This window comes from Eupeodes corollae, chromosome 3 (assembly GCF_945859685.1).
Source record: "Eupeodes corollae chromosome 3, idEupCoro1.1, whole genome shotgun sequence".
Taxonomy (NCBI): Eukaryota; Metazoa; Arthropoda; class Insecta; order Diptera; family Syrphidae; genus Eupeodes; species Eupeodes corollae.
Window position 1 is genome coordinate 55,835,248 of NC_079149.1, and position 17,371 is coordinate 55,852,618.

Consider the following 17,371-nt stretch of genomic DNA (forward strand, 5'->3'; position numbering starts at 1 on the left):
GGTTTCACCACTGCTTGTTTTGATGTCTACGTCAGACCCGTTCAATTAAAAGGAGAAGTTTTTTGTTATTGTGAATGGAGCATTTGAGTTTTGATTAAATACAACAATATAAAAGAAGGACAAATTCTGAGCTTTGAACTCAAGAACTCTGAAGTAACTGAAACGAATTTATTAACTCATGTTTTCTAATAAGTTCGCAAATAGGTAGCTAATAAAAATCTTAAGCCAGCCACTGAACATTTCTGATTTGATTTTGGAGAGCTATTTGTTAGTATTTTGATTTTCGAATTGTTTGCAATCCAATTGATTTGGATTACATCAGTCATGAAGGGGACCTATCGTGCCATTTGGTTTTCTAAATAAATTTTAAATTAACAATATTCTGCATTATAATTTTTTCAATATTGGCTTCGAGCTTATATCCAAATTGATTAGCTGATATTATATCAGTGGAAAATTTAATCCTGATAAAGCAATGCTTTTCAGTTCTGTTGCAAAAGCTCGATTATAATAGCCCTATACCAGTGTCTGAAACCATTTACGGAATCGGTATTTCTAACAATAAGGTTTCATGAAGCGCCAAGTGAAAACCACATCCAATTGGATATTTGTCTGAATATTAAATGCTATTTAACTAAATATAAATAGAACAAGATTACAGTATTTAAAAAATTGTTCTTAATTACTTTTCACAGTTTCCGTTGCAGCGCCACAGCGTTTGCCTGACATTTTTCCTAACCAATTCGAGCATTTGCGGTTGTGTGTACTCAACTATTTCATACGAATTCGAAGCTTTAAGTTCTTTTAATTGATTGCAAAGTATTTCACGGGGTCATATAAAAAGGTGTTAAATCACAAAATCCCAATAGTTAACAGAGGTCACCTACTCCAGGAATGACATTGTCAAGAAACTTTTTTTAAAAACACGAATTGATATTATAATTTTATATTATATTTCAACTTCTTATAGCAAACAAATTCAAAGCTTGCATGATTTGAAATTTTCGCTTGTAGTGTCGTCAATATGAGTATAGAGAATTTGTTAGATTTACTAATTAAAAGATTAAGAAGACTGTTAGCATTATAACTCGGTCTTCTAAAAGTAGTTCTAAGGGGTAAATTGCTCCTTACGCTAGCCTGACTCAGATTAAAATACAACGGACAAGAATAGATGGACATCAATTTATTCAATACGGAATTGCAAATACTGTGACCGGAAGGAGATTTGAGATTTATCAAGGGAAGGCTTCGAGATTATGGAGGTAATAAAAATCTAACAGGCTAGGGGAAGACAAAATCTTAAAAATCTACGTTAAATAGTTTTTATTCCATCAATATGATAGGACATAGTATTCCCATACAGCACAGGGGTATTGATAAATTGAGCTGACAAAAGACACATACAGAATTGTAATTAAATCTTGATCACGGAAAAACGTTTTGACAAAACCAAGAGTTTTGTTAGATTGTATTATAATATAATTGTAGTGATCAGTAGACATTAATTTTGAGTCTGGTTTAACACCGATATCAGAAAAAGTAGATTCCCTATTCCTACAAGACGAAGTCAACACACAGTCAATATTAATTTTATTACGTGTGCGTGTTAAACCCATTGTCTTACATTTGTCAATATTTAAAATCAAACTATTTGTATTTGCAATATTTCCCGGATTGATTTAGATCTCCTCTAGAATCCTTGATGGAGTTTTCGAAAAAAATTTTTAACATCATTTGCATATAAAATTATTTAACATAAGGTAAAACATAAGCAAATAAAATAAACAGCAATGGACAAAGATGACTCCCTTGAGGTGTACATTGGAATTGAATTCAAATTGACATTGAGGGAACTTACAATACTTCAGAGACTCGTGTAAAAGAAATAAACAATAGACGGGAAATATAAGACATATATTTCTTCAGCATAAATGATGTTATAGTGGTATACTATGACTATATTCTTGTGTGTTAGGATAAATAATAGAAGAGGTGCTTTTAGAAGAAAAACCTTCAGAGGCAGTCTTAAATTAATCTGCAAAAAATTTCGAAATTGACTTTGGAAGATGACTTAAAGAATTTTGAAAGATCGTACTAGCTGAGTATCCGTCAAATTTAAGTTAACTGTTACGTTTCTCTTAAACATACGGAGGTTAATTTTTAGATCACACTTAGTATTACCAATGAATTGAGAGTACAAAAAGTTTAAATAAGTCATAAAGTCATAATGCAGTTCTTGGTAAACTCTAAGTGTCTCATCACTCTTCGATAATTTGAACTTTAACAAGGCCTTATTTCTTTATTTTTAAAATGGGATAGTGTCTAAGAAACAATCAAACCAAGATTTTATTAAAACGTAACATCATTTCTTCTAAACACAAATTTGTAAATTATGTTTTCTAGTTGATTTCGAGTAATAAATTTAAAAGCTGAGTGAAGTTAATTTTTTTAAAGTCGAACGCGATATGATTTTAACATAAATTAAAAACATTGCATACACATAAAATTAATGAAATAATAATAATCTTTTGATCGGATATGATAAAGCAGCATCAGTATTAATTTTTGTTCTATTTTTTTCATTTCAATTTAAACCTTTACGTTTACTTATTAAAAGTGACATTCGGTATTTAACAGGCCTGCAGGATTAGTTTGCAAAGAACGATATTTCCTTTGGAAACATTATTACCAGTCACTTTTGACTGCATGTATCATTTTTGAAATTCAAATAATGAATATAATTAAAATGCATTATACAAACAATTTTACAAAAATTGTAAATTTCCAATCCACTAAACCGATTAATTATACCTTCTATATCACAATAATTTGAATTGGCATGTCAATCCCGTTCAAACCAAAGCCTTAAGGCCAACAGCGATCAAATTATTTCATTTGATCAATTAACAGCAATTCATGCTACCATAATGGTAATAAACAATCTGTTTAAAAAAAAGCTATTTGTGTGTTATTATAAAAGACAAGTTTGATACTGACAAAGAAGAGCCTTGTAGAAAACAACCACCCCACCCATTTAAGTGATAACAAACCACTCTGATTCTTCTCAAAGGTTTTACGTTACGTAGCTAGCTACTAAAAAAATATAAAACTGTCTTGTAACAAGTGGTGCACCAAGCTCCATGCACATAGGCAGATATATCTTCAAGATACATTCACTCCAGATGACAACAACGGAGACACCATCAGAGCTTCAAATGCAAACATTTCAATACAAAAGTGCATCGAAGTATTTATGGTAGGTATAGGTTTTTAATCCAAAAGGCTTCATCCAAAGAATCAGCTGTGTTTGAAAACTACAATCGCTCGTTATAAAATGATGCTGGTGCAGCTATATGAAGCTGAAGCTGGTGGTGCTTCTGATGCACAAAAGCAAAGCGATAGTTTTAAAGCAACTTTATGCAATCTATTCTGCTTTTTATTCTCTCTTTTCATTTTGTTGCAATTTTTGTTTGTTTGTTTTTGATTTCATAGCTCAGGTTATATTTTTAATAGCAGACCAAAAAGTGAATGTCCACCGAAAGTCCTTGAAACAAAAAACCAATCTTACCAGTTAGGCGCATGCATATAGAGACATAGAGAGGCATGCCGATGCCGTGCTTTCAAAATTTAATGCGCGATTGCCATAGAATCCGAAACTGAAGCTAAAGTTGCTAGAGTTGCAGCCCAGCAGCTCCCACTGCACCAGAACCATACCAATGGCATACCACTGAGGCCAGCAACACGAATTCGAGTTCGATTTTGTTGCTTTTTTATTTATTTTTATTTGTGTTTGGGATTGCAGCAGCAGCAGCAATAAGACAAGAGTGATAGTCAACCTGCTTTAATCGGTCTGCATGCGATCCAAGCCGAGATCCAAGACCCAAGATCCGAGATCCGAAAAGAAACTAAAGCCAAAGCCAGTAACAACATCGTTTCTTGACTTGATTGTCATTTGTTTATAACCGACAACGTCGACGCCTCAGTATGACAGCTACAGGTCACATGACAAGTCGGACTTTTAGATTTAATTTGACGACTGACGAACGCTGATCGCTGAGCGCACCTTCAAATTCTGATGGGGTGGTAGAGTGGCGCTCATGCTCAATCGTCGTCGTCGTCTGTCGCAGCGACAAAACTGACCACAGATGTAATAAACATAACGATGGTGATGATGTGAGGTGATGGTGATGGTGGTGCACAACCCTCGCGTTGCTTTGCGGTGGTAACTCTAAGATATTTCAATAAGCGTTGATCTGTAAAATCTTGAATGCGTTACACCTCTTACATTTGCGTAAAGTACAAGAATTTTGAAACCTGCAACCTGATCTTGGTATCACTACCACGCTCGCTGTCGCAGCTTTTATGCTCGCAGGTTGGTTAATGCCATGCGTTCAGTGTTCATATTTTTGCAACAGCACAAGTTAAGTTTGTTAGTTCTACAATGAATTTCAACATTTACCTTCAGCAGTCGCTTAAAGTTAATATCAACAAAGAAAACAAGACACTAAAAAAGGTTTTATCTAAATGTAAATTAGGCAATTATAGAAAAATGATACTTTTCTGATGCAGTTTAAGATTGAGTAACTTTATAACGGTATATGAATATGATTAAATATTCGTTAAAACTTGTCACCAAGACTGTAATGGTATTGAAGTTGTTTTATTTCTTAAGTTTAATTGAACGGATGGATGGACTCGACGACCGAAGCGGGGAGACGCGATTAGATAGGTGGATAAAGTCACTTGAATTTAAAAAAAAGAAAAAAATACTTTTTAAATTCCACCATGATCATCGTCGTCTTATAATATTATTTATAATGCATAGAGTAAATTATTTGTATTTGAGGTAAGTAAACGGGAATGTCTTTTCATACAATGTAGTTTCAAGAGGTTGTTAGATCTAAGAACCGGATTTTGGTTGTCTTCGTATAAAATTAACAAATCATCCACTTTTATTTTTTTGATTACACTTAAAATTAAAATAAAATGTTATTAAGTTTAACTAAATGAATTTTAATTAAAATTTATTTGAAAACAGAACAAAGTTGTGGTCCTTCAGTTTTAATAATTATGGTTATGAGGCTAACTATAAAAGAAATAATATGTTGGAAAAAAACGTATGTCAATGACTTCTAACATAAAACTAAAATAAAAAACACCTGTTTCAAAATTATTTGTTGACTGCAACTTCCTTGTGTTTTGTTGGAGTACAAAAAAGGTTGAAAGATTTTTCTTTCTAAAAATCCCAATTTGTAAAAAGTGAGTTATGTCTACTTTTAAGTTTAAAATGACATTTTAGCAACGAATATAAGAGGTTTTACTTTGAACAATTCAATATTTGAGAAGTTGTCACTTATAAAGCCGCCGTCTTTCTTCATGTTAAAAATACGCCAATATTAAAACAGAAACGATCTGGAATCCAAGAATAATCTTCTAAGCCTACAATAACAAAACTAGTGGAAAAATATGTGCTGGGATGTTAGGAACCGTTTGCACTGCTTAAAAATAACTGAGAATATTTATGCTGTAGCGTACATTTGTTAATCTTTAGAATTGGGCATTTCAAATGACTTGATAACATTTTTTGCATAAGGACTTATATTTTAAGGCTATTTATAAGTTTATTGAACACAAACCTGAAAACAAACGTAATATCTTCGCTTATTCAGTTCTTGAAATTGATTTTCAGTGATGAATCTCACTTCCAACTCAAATGCTTCTTTAATTTGTAGAATTATTGCATTTGAAGCTTGAAAAATCCAAAAGTGACTATTTGAAAAAACTCTTTATTCTTAACGTGCCACTTCTTGATGCTGTTTTTGGCCTTGTGATGGCGGTTGATTTATAATAACTAATTCGAAAATGAGGATTGCTAAGATTATGATATTAATTTTTTTAACCATAAGAAGTTATTTTAATCGGTCCGATTGGTCAAATTGAAAATATTGACATTTCTCAACGTTCCAAGGTCCCTAAACGCAGATATTCTTGTACGCATATGTTTACGTTTGTTTGGGAACCTTATTTGGTCGGCCATTTCTCAAAAAAAATTTAGTGGGTGGTTTTTTAACTACAGCAACTTAAAAAAAAGTGAAGATATGGTTCACAACAAATACAGCGTTTGAAAAAATAATAGAAACAAGTGTCATCATAATTTTCAATACTCAATATTTGTTTGCCAATTAAGTCTTTTGTTGTTATACTTTCTATATTTTAACGGTATCTAATAATGCACTTAAATGGAAAAATTATTGTGCGAAAGTAACTTTTTATTTTCACTTAACGATAAAATAAGAGTTCAGTGATGATTTAACCGGGGAAAATAATAGAAACAAAGCAACTTTAATTGTTATTCTAACCTAAGGAACAGTTTTTAATTTTCGCAAATAGGCTTTTTGATTTTCTTTATTAGCTTTTCAGATATTTTATTTTGAATACTTACCAAAATTTTCAAAAGTTGTCTTTAAAAAAATGATGAAAAAACTAAGACAAGCTGGATAAACGATTGATGGAATTGCAAAATAGATAAACTTTGTAAGGAAAAATGTATTTACAGCTCTACATTCAAGCGTTTTGATATACTATTGGTAAAAATATACAACAAGTAACCACTCGTTTCTTCAAGAGAACTTAAAAATAAATTTAATCGACCAGTGACATCTAGAATAATAAGAAACCGACTAGAATAATATCATCGTTCTTATTCGAATAACGTTTTGTAGTCGGATGAAACGAAGAACAATTCACTTGCTTTCGATGGAAAAATGTATGTAAGAAGGCTAAAGAACAAATAATTCAACTAAAAATTACAAAGACGACAGCGAAACCCGGTAATGGGAATATAATGATTTGGGGATGCTTTTCAGCCTTTGGCGTTCGTCCAATATTTTGGATGACAGATAAAATGTGCGCTATGAATTATGTCCACATCTTATATTCACTCATGCTTCCATTTACTGAAGAAGATTTCCCAATTAAATGGGAGTTCATACAGGACAATGACCCGAAGCACACCTCCAAATTGCCTAAAAAATAGTTCCAACAAAACAAAATTCAATGTTATCGAATGGCTATCAAAACCCACCGACCTTAACCCAATAAAGCACTTTTGGGGTATCCTAAAACGAAGGATCGAAAATATCAAAGCCAAAAATAAAGAAAGAGTTGTGGTGAAAAATTCATAACCGTGGACACATGTGAGTGCCATATTGGTGAATTCGATGGAACGAATATTGGAAGCAGTTACCAAAAATGAGGTGCTACTTAAAAATTTAAAATACTTTCAGTGTTAAGAAACTTTCTCGCTACAAGAAGAGTACTGTTTCACATTATTTTTATTATTTGTTCAGTATAAAACAACATAATAATTAAAGTTCTACTTTTAAACATTAATTCTCATTGTTATATTAAAAACAAAATTATTTGCATTCAAGGAATGAATTATTTAAAATCTATTTCTGTAGTTTTTAAATTCTATTTCTTCAAGAATACCTTTGTATGTGCTAAAAAGAATGAAGACATCTTTAATTAACTGTTATATTGAATATTTTGACATGATACCAAAGTTAAAAAAATCAATTAACGGTTTTGTTATGAATCAAAATAAACTGGACACATAAATTTGCCACATCGAATATTTAGCGAAAAAAATACGATATTACCTCTAGAGAATAATGTTTTTAACATCTTTCACCAAAGAAAAACGTTGTTGACATCGATTAAAATTTAAAAAAAGACCCGAATAGGGAGATTTTATACAAACCCTAAAAAATACTAGTAAAAGTTGGTAAAGTTTGATTTTAGACTCAGATATTTTGGCGAAAAAAGAAAACGTTGCATTCGATTCGAATATCTCAAGATTAAATGTGAATGTTGACTTAAAAATTATGTCACTACATGCAAAATTATTGATGATATTAAAAAATTCAAATCGGTATTTTTTCATAGAAAATAAAAACTTTATACTCAAATTGGAAGGCATTGGTTTAAGAATGCAAATCTCGGGAACAAAAATAGACATTGAAACTAAACTTATTTTATCAAATTCGAAATATTGTTGCTTATTTTTTGTTATTATTTTAGACAAAAAACAACAACAAAAACAAAACATGAACATTTAAAAATAAGAAATAAGAAATATTTTTCATCTCAAGTATATTTTGTAAAACAAATGAAAGATATTGACTCTAATATTGTAAGTACTATTTGGTTAAATTTACAGAAAAATCGAGGGGACATGTGTAGTTTTAAATTTGATGCATTTTAGATATTATCATTTGTAGACTTTACACAAAAGTAAAATGCATTATATTTTGAAATCAACTGGTTTACACCATTGTTTTATCTACTAAACATATGGCAATTGTTGATGTAGTCTTATACTTGTACGAATAAAACTAAAATTTAACTGACTTAAAACTGATGGAGATGATTAATTAATAATGCCAACTGTAAAAAACAAGATTGCAAATACTTTATATGACTGATAAGTTTTAAAACGTTTATTTAAGGGAGCCTCTGAGAGAAAGTGACCACACTACACAACTATGTATATTTAAGTAAAGGTCTTACAAATGAAACAAAGATAAGCTTAAGAATTTAAGGGTCACGGAAATCATGACCGATTCTCTTTATGAATCCTAGAATCCTATTTGCTTTCCTAACTTTATTGTTTAAATGTTCATTAAAATTTAACTCGGGATTAAGAATAACACCTTAAAAAGAAATTAGTTTGATTTTATACTTTTGAAAAGCTTAATGCCATCGGCATAAATAAAGATGGATTAATTTGTATGAACGAAAACAAGTCATTTATAAATAAAATTGGACCTAAATGGCTTCCTTGAGGGACGCCAGAATTCACAACAAATTGATCCGAATAATAATTAAGAAATACATTACTAAAAATTCTATTTTTTAAATACGATTAGATCCACTGTAAAAAGTTTTAAACCTTGATTATTTAGTTTTAAAATAAATGTATTGTTCCACAACTTGTAGAAGCTAAAATCATTAAATACACAATCGACTTGTCCACGTTCTCCAAAAACATCTAAACAAAAGGACGTGAAGTGCGTGTAGATCTATTTTTCAGGAAACCATGATGATTATCACATATAATCAAAGTACAATAAAAGCACATTACATACAATGGACGCGAAGAGTTTTCGTATTACAGATAATTAAGCTATAGGTCTGTAGTTGATTACTTTATTTTTAGGACCTTTTATTGCACACAGGTTAACGAATTTAAGGACTCATTAAAGATAACTCATAATGGATATGATAAATAAGCAACATCAATAAGCAACAAACCTTCCATGGTTGACAGTTGAATCTCAAATTGTTTTTGAAATTTAATACAATCTTATTCGAACATTAGTTGATTTTTTAAATTTTATATGAAGAATTGGATAATCAATGTTCGGCTTCCGTCACTTTTAAGATAAGATACAATTTTGTTTATAAAACAATTTAAAGATAAGAAGTATCCTTAAAACATGCATATGTTTGCAACTTACTCATTCAAATACGAAAATCTATGAGAGTTCTTATATTACGTTCGTCAAAATAGATACCGACCCTTTTTTCATAAACATACTCAACTATAAACGAATTTTTTCAGTATCTAAATTAAATAAGACATCTAAAAGTATTAAAGGTTTAAAAATATTATAATATTAATATATAAAAATTGCAAATAAATATACTTTGCTGACGTTTGAAAAAAGACCTAACTTAAGTACTTCTTGCAACAGGCATGATAAATGAAAGGTTGCTTTGCTAATAATATCGAATGGAATAGTAGACAGAAAGCCGGTCTTGAAAGGCAATAGTCCATATAAGTTAATCCGATTAAATTCAATTCTAACCATTAAGCCATGGCAAGTGGCTATTGGTCTGCTTTCAAAAAAAAAAATATGCGCTCAATGTCTTGTTGCTGTTAGCTGTTGCAGTGCCGCACCCAAAGTGCCTCTCATATATTCTGTCCGTTCTTTTAGCTTAATTTGACTTCATTTTCTTGGTCTTTTTCTTGCAATCAGAATTGGTATCGGTACCTACCACGCACCATAAAGTTTAGGACTTTTTATGTGGAGAACAACTTTTAGATCATTTAAAGATCGAATATTTTAAAAATACATTTATCTATGGTATAAACATAAATATATAGAGAAATAAATTGACAACGCCCTGATCATAAACAAAACCAGACTCAATGAAATAAAAAAAATCACTTAAAATGTAAAATAAATTTAATACCCTAATGGCTACTGCACATTTCAATAAATTTGCTAATTCTTAAACAAATCTATCCTAATGGCTTCAAATTTTCAGATAAGTTTTAAAACTAGTGTCAATTTGGCTTTAAGAGGTTTTGAATTAAAACTAAATTAAATTGTTTCATCGTCGTTGTAGTAGTTGTAGTTTAAGTTGTTCATCGGTGTCGAAAGTGCACGAAACAATGCGCATGCGCAATAGATTCCGTGAGTCGGAGTACAGCGTAAACTGATCGCTTAGTAATTTCTTAACAAGGTAATTAATACAATAACCGCCTCTGGGTTACTAGGCAAGTAAGTGCTGCACGCGTCCGTCCACATCCGCAACACTCACTTCAATATAACAGCAATATAGCAACAGTGCAGCAGCAGCAGTAGCAACAACACACCACCGCATACCGCGGACTTAGTGACTGAGACCACGCGCGGCGCGCGAAAATGTTGTTTTATTTCTGTTTTAGGTTTAAGTCCATACTATAACATCTCGATACTCTCAATGTAAGGTTTTATTTATATATATTCGTAATACGATTACAGGGTACGTGCTTAGAGTGAACTGTGTACAGTACACACGATTACCACGCCTTGTATGAAAGACTCACCTATGGCGTGGCGGGAGATATGGAACTGACCATCAAGAACAAGCGTTAGCAGCAGCAGTACAGCAACAGCAGCTGCATTTTGCTGAAAGGGATGTTGAATTTGAAAATTATTGAAAGTGTTGTACGGGTCGGACGGCCTTGCCGAAGGCAGTCTTTAAGCCCCATTTAATAGAACAGCGATATGCGGGCACATTCATACATATGAATATATGAGTAGAGTATATAGTAGAACAAGTCAATGCGAATATGTGACGGTAAGCACAAGCACACTTGTTTCATTACACCTAGCTTGCCATTAAGAACCTGTGTGATTTTGTAGTAGCTCTTATAGCTTGTTGTTGGGCTAAAAGCAGTAATAGGCATTTAAAATCCAAGCTTAAAATGTATGGACAGCAATGTTACCTTGCCAAATCAATCACTATACCGAAAGGTTTAAGTACACATGTACACACATATTCTTGTGGTAAAAAGTTTGATATGAGAATTTCGTAATGAATAAATTTGGTGACCAAGGTTTTCTTTTTTGAACAGTTTTTTGTTTTTGGAAAAAACCTTTTTTATCATTAATACTTTTCGCTGTATAGTAGATTTTAGTCAAATATTTCTGTTTTTAAATTAAAGCTAATAATAAAGTTTGACATAAGGCTCTTTTATGGAAATGGTTTGATGAATCTCTTTTTTAAATCACCTCTAGGATCGTGCAATATAGAAGTTGTATAGGATATGGTCAAGTCTGAAAATTACAAAATAAATGCTGGTGTATCCCAGGGCTCTTTTCTGTCTCTGACACTATTTCTCATTTTTATTATTAATAATCACTGATAAATACCAATTCTGAGGGAGTAAGTGGGTTATTACATCTACTCTTTGAATAATAATGTTACCTTATATATGTATTCTTCTGATCTATCAAATTGCATTCTCTTGAAACAAGAAGACATTTCTCATATAAATTATAATATTTATAAGAAAACTGAATGAATGAATACCACGTCTCCTGAATGAAATATCTCAAGTATTCAATAGAGCACTAATTGTTATTGAAACATACCTGAAAATAAAAAAAAAGAAATTTAACATTAGTATAAAAAATAAGTTTGTGGGTTAAATAAGCTTACAATAATATCTTAAAACTGGTTCTATTTTTCTATTTAAACTTGTATTTAGGTTATAATAAGGTTAAAAAAATTTCAATAACGAATTAAAGGCTCCCGTAATCACTAAGCCGTTCTTGCAACCTTAAATAGAAATGGTCTTGAAGGTGTATTTAAAAGGAATAAGAGCAAGTTATTTCCTGCACTCTACAAAACTACGAAGAATATAGCGAAAAAACATTACACTATACATTTCTCTGTGCAAATTCAGAGTTTGCATCCCTAGTAACAATCATTTTGACTGATACGAATGATTAACATTCAACATAGTGTTAACACAATCGAAGAATTTTCTTAAAGCAAAGTGCAAAAAAATTCCTTTGATCACTATCAATCCTGTTTACATTGAGTTGTTACGTTTAATACTACACAAGAATATTCCAATAAAGGCCTAGTAATACAACAATAGAGGGATTTAAGAGCATTAGGATCGTTAAAAAAAGAAATCAATTCATCTAGGTAATTTTTGAAGAGCGGGCAACCATTGACGTTTGAAATAACAACAAAAAACTTGATATAATCTGCTAATAAGGGACATTTCCAGAATTTTAGACTCATAATTTATATGAATAAGAAAGATAGTAGGATCCAGATGGCTTCCTTCAGGAACCACAGAGTTAACTTGGATACTTTTGAAATGAATTTCATCAACAATTCCAAATTGGTTACGACCAAATAAATATGAACCAACTCACTTCAATAATGGCCCACTAATTCCATTGCTTTCTAAAGATTTTTAAGTTGACCTTACTAAAAGCCTTTGTAAAATCAGTGTATACTTTATTGATTTGTTTATTATCTTTTAAAGAGTTTATACAGAAGTTCAAATATTCAATCAAATTTGAGACAGTCGATCCGGCCTTCCAAAACCCGTGTTGGAGTCACATACAATACCAATTTTTTGATTGATAAGTATATTTATGACAAGACTGTTTTACTGTTGTTCCCACAATTACGGCAGTTGGTATTGTAAAGAATTCTGTTTATACCTTGCTTGGGTCTGCTTAAAGACTTGTTTTCTAGATATACTGAAGTCGGAAATAATATTATTATTGGGGAAGAGTAAACATGGGTTAATTAGTTTTTGTGGCAAACAGAATCAGTATAGTTCTGCGGCTTAGCACAATTCATGAAAAAAGACAGCAAGAGATGGTTACACATTTAAACTTAGTTTTTCAACACCATAGATGTGAGGTTCTTCTAAAGAACAAACAAATATCGAATCGCTTTCAATTGAAATTTTGTATTGAAATTTTGAAATTTTGTATTGTATTATTAAACAGAAAAAAAGCAATTCAAAAACATACAAAACTATTTGGTACTAGAAAATAATCTTTCTATGAATTTTAGTTTAAAATTTAAAAAGTGCTCAGCTAAAATTTGTTTCCACATCTTTAAACATTTATTTATGACCAAGAAAACCATTTTTCAATCATTTTTCATCATTCAATTCAAAATTTAGATTGACACACCCCAAAACCTTTACCTCAAATCCAAACATTTTAAACTACAGGGTAAAAAGTTTTACAATATGTTAAATTAGTTATGATGACAAAGCATGCATTCAAATATCGAAATATAAATTATTTTTCTCACTTAAAAAAATGTTTGCTTATCAAAATGTTTATTTATAATTTTATGTACCATCATCATAACCTATAATTTTCCTCAGGCCTTTAACCTATTATTAACATTGAATTACAGATTTAAAACCAATTTGCATTGCCTTGATAATAAGAAGAAAAACAAATTTCGCTAAAACAACAGAAAAATAATTACATATTTTAAAATCAATATCATTTTGTTTCAATAAGATTCAAGCCGAAGCGTGTTGAAATATATATTTTATATAAGAGTACATTCGAATATATCAAAACTGGACATTCTATATTTTTTTCTTTGTCAATTCTTCAGTTTTGTTTAACTGAAGGCCTTTCAAGACAATGATCAAGGACTGGAAAGAAAATTATATATTTTTCGCACCTTAGAGAATGCAAAAAATAATGCCAAGGCCAAAATAATATTTTGTATATTTTTACCATAGTCATGCTGCACGCGCTTTTCATATAGATAGTTAGCGAAACCAATTTAAGTCATGTATATTTCTTTTGCTCCCAGCTGCATCAAAATCAGCATCCAATCTGGAACGCCTTCTGATAAGAAACAATCTATATAAAATGGTCTTGTCATGCCATAACAAGCCAAAGCTATGTACTGTACAGTTTACATACATATGTATCTGCATCTGCACGCAAAGTAATATTTTTATAACGTTCGTTGGTTATAAATTAAAGTCAGCTCACAGTTCCAGAGTTGTGATTTTTATTAACATTTTATTCTTAAAGCCAAGTTACTTTAAGCAAAGTCATTAAGAAAAATAAAACAAGAATGTGTTTAAGCACATAAATGTAATTTTGCGCGGTGTTACTACGCCAAAAGTGCTGTTACACCCCCACGATGTTAACACACATTTTTATTATATGTCCAATATAATTCCGCGCACCCTATGAGGGCTAACTTAATTACTTAAGAAGTTAAGATCCAGAATACAGGATCAATGGACAGAACATGGGCAGTAATAAAAAAAATATCTTTTAACTTAAATATTTTTCGCAAACCAGTCAGTCGGCTGTGGCGGTGGTGGTTGTGTTTGTTTGTTGCACTCAAACCATTTAAAAAGGTCAAGGCCAGATATGGGCTTAAACTTGGTCCACATGGTATTATATTGGTTTCATAAAAAAACATTGGTAAATATAATCCGCAAATAAGTCTACCTTATTATTTCTTTTGAAATGTAAGGATTTAAGAATTGAAACGTAATTTATGTTTTTAAAATTAACAAACTTACTTTACAGTAATATTTAAAATTAATACAGAAAAATTAAAGAATAGATGGATGTTAAAGTTGGATCATAGTACTTGTTTTCTCTAACCTAAGAAAATAGTACGTATCCACCCGAGTGACCCTGATCGATTGTTAAAAAAAAACAATGATATGAACCCACTCAAAGAAGAACGTACATATGTATTGAAATTTAAACTTTTTCATGGAGATAAAACGAAATTGAGTTTTACTAGTTTTCGTTCAATACTCGAACGTGATTTGTTTTAATTTAAAGCAAGTTAATACGACCAGTTCGTGTGTGTTTTATTTTTGCTGTTAACATGATGCTAAAAGACATAAGTTTATTGTTTTTTAAATTGCATTTTTTTGTCCAAAGAACATTCCAGCATGTAAATTTAGTTTTATGTCTTTCAAAAAGCAAATAGCAATAAAATTCAGGTATTTTAAATTAATAAAAGCAAGTTTTTCGAGTTTGATTTACTTTTCTTAACTTACTGACATTAATGTTTGTTTCAGGTACAATAGAATGTTATATTAAATTAATATTTAACATAAATGCATACAATTATAATTATAAACGACATTTTGGAAATAACAAACTTTATGTTCGTTTGCTTAGTTCTATGATATTTCTATTTAACCTCAATTTTATAACAGTGCATAGAGAAATAAAACCATAAAAGTACTTTTTGTTAATGTACAATCTATTTTCACATTAACTAATAGATATCTATTGTATCTACAAAAAGGCTTTGTACCAATTTTTATTGGTAAAAATAGAACATTTTACCTTTGCCTGAAGAACGTCAATCAGTTAATTTGAAAAACACTGGGTTTACCAATGAGGGTTTGCTGATAATATTAAAAATGGACAAACATATCACCATATTCTCTTTGTGAAACTTTCCATATCACGAATTCCATTTTTAAGTACTTAAATAATTATGTCCAAATGAGCGCTCGGGCAAAATTTGTGTCACCCCAAACATCTCTCCAATCAATAACGTAGGTAGTTTCAATTAAATTTTGTTATATTGTGACGTGATGCAAAGTTGGAATTAATTTGAAAAAAAATAATAAAGGAACGAGTTTTTTACAAATCAAAAAAACTGTGACCAAAAAATAATAATAAAAATAAAAAAGAGGCTTGGATACAACCCACACTTATAATTTCCCACCCCGTCTATAAATTTATTTTGTCTAAGATTTTAACACAATATTCATAACAATATTCAGTGTAAGATTAATAATTTGAAGCGTAAATCTTTCGTTGTTCTCCTAATACTTGCGTCAAAAACTATCCTATCAGTTTTCAGTTGTTCTTGTAGGTTTTTGGTTTTGTTAAAAAAGTTGTGAGTTGAATTTTTCTATAGAATTAACAAGAAAAATTACCAACAATTTTTGGATGTTATGAAATAGTTTAATTTTAAAATATATTTTTGTTCATAAGATTTTTAATCGAAAACTAATTTTTACCAATTTTAGTAGCATTTTATCAAAAATGTATCAAATTATTAAAATATTTTAAGGGGAATCGCGAATTGAACACCAATTTTGAAAATTTTGTTTTTTAACTGACTGTTGATTTTTTAACAAACAAAAATACTAAATTTCGAAGACAATATTTTCTATTCGATGAAATTAATTTGAAGACAATATTGTAAAACTTTAAACAAAATATTTAAGTGAAAAATGAGTTTTTATCAAGTTTTAGCAAATTTGTTTTATAATAAAAAATGTCAAATCTATCTTTCCCAACATTTTTGAATGTTGAAAATAATAATTTTTATTAGATGACTATGCCATTATTTTAAAGTTTTAAAAAGATTTTGGAGTCGAAAATCAATTTTTAAATAGACTTAGTAATGTTTTTATTTTCTGTCAAAAAAAAGTGAGTTTTTATAAGATGAAATTATTTTGGAGTCGAAAATCAATTCATAACAAATAAATTACTCAAAGTTGGTAAAAATTGAATTTCAACTCTAATATCTTTTCAAAAACTTGAGATTATGGCTTTCAACTAATTTTAACTTATAAAAAATATATTTTGAGAAAAATCTAGTTGACAGTCTTCTTACTTTACTTTACTTTCGACTCAAATATCTTTTCAAAAATGAAAAATATTTTTTTCAAACTTTTTTATTTCACAGAAAATATTGTTTTCGATATTCAGTAGTTTTTTTTTTTATAAAAATCCAACAGTCCGTTTTTTCATAGAAGAAAAAACAAATCAACAATTTGTAAATATTTAAGAAATGCTACTAAAATTGGTAAACATTTTTTTCGACTTAAAATCTATTCAACAAAACTAGATTTTCAAACTATTCTATTTCTTTATATGAAAAATATTGTTGGTAATTTTAAAATTTTTAAGAATAATTTAACTGACATCTTTTTTAACCCAACACGGAAACCTACAAACTTTTAAGCAATATAAATCGACAGACGGGATGGGAAGTTATTAGTGTGGGTCGAATCACAGCTTATTTTTAA

At 30.2% G+C, this 17,371-nt stretch overlaps 1 protein-coding gene across 1 annotated transcript in view; it reads right to left on the reverse strand.

Annotated features, from left to right (window-relative positions):
- LOC129952662 (terminal nucleotidyltransferase 5C) overlaps positions 1-17,371 on the reverse strand; it is a 132,529-nt gene that overhangs the window by 76,432 nt on the left and 38,726 nt on the right. The window lies entirely within an intron of this gene.